Genomic DNA, 2,724 nt, shown 5'->3' on the forward strand with positions numbered 1-2,724 from the left:
CACCAGAATTAGAGGGGAAAAGAAAAACCAATATGTCCAAAAGGAGCACCAGGATTTTATGGTGTCCAGCTCAGCAAGAAAACAAATAGTTCACATAGCCTCTCACATACTTTTGTTTGCATAAAAGGAAATATGAGTATCACATTTCCTGCTTTTATACTCAAATTAGCAACTGTTTGCCTTATCTTGGAGTGCCACATGGTTCCTGAGACACAAAACAATTTCCTTCTCGTCATTTCCTTAGAAGGTACATTAGCTAAGGAGGAAATTTAGGACTGATTTTTCCAGAGCACACTTCATGGATGGGGCCTTTTTCAGCAGATAAAAATATCGAGATTCTATTCAACTAGGTCTGGTTTTACGGTACAGAAGAGTTTACTAGACTTAATTTTCTTTTTTTTTCATTTTATCTAGGTTTAATGTTTCAGCTCTAGCCAGACATGCAACTGGGTGAATTATATTTACCTATAAAATTGTTCCAATGAAGGATCCATTGAAATATGAATGGTAATCATTCCCTTCCTCTCCCCAAATAAAATTAAAGTAAGTTATTTATGATCCTTCTGGAGACTGTTCCTTCCTTTTTTTTGTAAAATCATTTTATTGCTTTCTTATTCGTTATCAGCATAGCATATAGAATAGTGATCAGTTGCTAAGATTCACTTTATGTTAGTACAGAAATGTGGAAATAATGGTGCTTTCATCAAGTAAGAGTGGAAAGGTGTCGGGTGGCTTTGGATTTTTGAAAGGAGCTAATTGATTAAATTATCTTTGGCCAGAGAAGCACAATAGCCTCATGGGAAGAGAACAGTCTGGGAATTCTAATCTCAGCTATGCCACTTGCCTGCTACTTGCCACTTGTCTTGGCAACCCATACCACAATCATTATTATTAGGTGTAAAATAAGCCAATACTCAAATGGCATTAGATTAGGCATGGCAGAGGAGGACAATCATCACAAGGTTCCTCCAAGAATTCTATTGCCAATGTCAGAGCCCAAATCCTGGTCTGGTTATTTTCCTGGTATGATTCATTCATTCATTCATTTGAATTTATTAAGTGGTTACTGTGTGCAGAGCACTGTACTAAGCACTTGGGAAAGTACAATACAACAATAAAGTGACAATCCCTGCCCACAATGAGCTCACAGTATAGAACGGGGGAGACAGACATCAAACAAATGAACAGACATCAATACATATAAATAAAATGACAGATATATAGGCTACCAATCAATCTGTGCATCAGGCAGAAACTCCTCACCCTCGGCTTCAAGGCTCTCCATCACCTCGTCCCCTCCTACCTCACCTCCCTTCTCTCCTTCTACAGCCCAGCCCGCACCCTCCGCTCCTCTGCCACTAATCTCCTCACCATACCTCGTTCTCGCCTGTCCCACCGTCGACCCCCGGCCCACGTCATCCCCCTGGCCTGGAATGCCCTCCCTCTGCCCATCCAGCAAGCTAGCTCTCTTCCTCCCTTCAAGGCCCTACTGAGAGCTCATCTCCTCCAGGAGGCCTTCCCAGACTGAGCCCCCTCCTTCCTCTCCCATCGCCCCCCTCCATCCCCCCGTCTTACCTCCTTCCCTTCCCCACAGCACCTGTATATATATATATATATATTTGTACATATTTATTACTCTATTTATTTATTTATTTTACTTGTACATATCTATTCTATTTATTTTATTTTGTTAATATGTTTGGTTTTGTTCTCTGTCTCCCCCTTCTAGACTGTGAGCCCACTGTTGGGTAGGGACTGTCTCTATATGTTGCCAACTTGTACTTCCCAAGTGCTTAGTACAGTGCTCTGCACACAGTAAGCGCTCAATAAATATGATTGACTGATAAGTATTTGGGGGCTGGGTGGAGGGAAGAGCAAAGAGAGTGAGTCAGGGCAATGCAGAAGGGAGTGGGAGATGAGGAAAAGAGGAGCTTAGTCTGGGAAGGCCTCTTGGAAGAGATGTGCCCTCAGTGCTAAGCGCTTAGTACAGTGCTAAGTGCTTAGTACAGTGCTAAGCACTTAGTACAGTCCTCTTCCCACAGTAAGTGCTCAATAAATACAACTGAATGAATGAATGAATGAATGAATGAGAGTAATTGTCTGGCAGATTTGAGGAGGGAGGGCGTTCCAGGCCAGAGTTAGGACATGGGCCATTGGTTGGCAGTGAGCAGGCAAGATCAAGACACAGTGAGAAGGTTAGCACGAGGGGAGCGAAGTGTGTGGGCTGGGTTGTAGAAGGAGAGAAGCCAGGTGAGGTAGGAGAGGCCAAGGTGATAGAGTGCTCTAAAGCCAGTGGTGAGGAGTTTTTGTTTTATACAGAGGTGGATCGGCAACTACTGGAGATTTTTGGGTGACATGTCCTGAATGTTTCTGTAGAAAGATGATCTGGGCAGCAAAGTAAAGTATAGACTGGAGTGGGGAGAGGCAGGAGGTTGAGAGCTCAGCAAGGAGGCTGATCCAGTAATCTAGGTCAGATAGGATGTGTGATTGTACTAATGTGGTAGCAGTTTGGATGGAGAGGAAAGGGCAGATTTTTCTATGTACCAAGCACTGAGTTTCTCATGGTACTTCATGAATTCTTTCATCGACCAAAGGGCCATTTAGTGTCATGAAACAATAATTGCATAACTTCATTTCTTTGAGTATCTTAAGAACATGGTAATTCTGGATAAAAATATGTAGAGTTTATCTTAATTTTTTTCATAACCTCTTTCTTCATTTTCT

This window comes from Tachyglossus aculeatus, chromosome 2 (assembly GCF_015852505.1).
Source record: "Tachyglossus aculeatus isolate mTacAcu1 chromosome 2, mTacAcu1.pri, whole genome shotgun sequence".
Classification (NCBI taxonomy): Eukaryota; Metazoa; Chordata; class Mammalia; order Monotremata; family Tachyglossidae; genus Tachyglossus; species Tachyglossus aculeatus.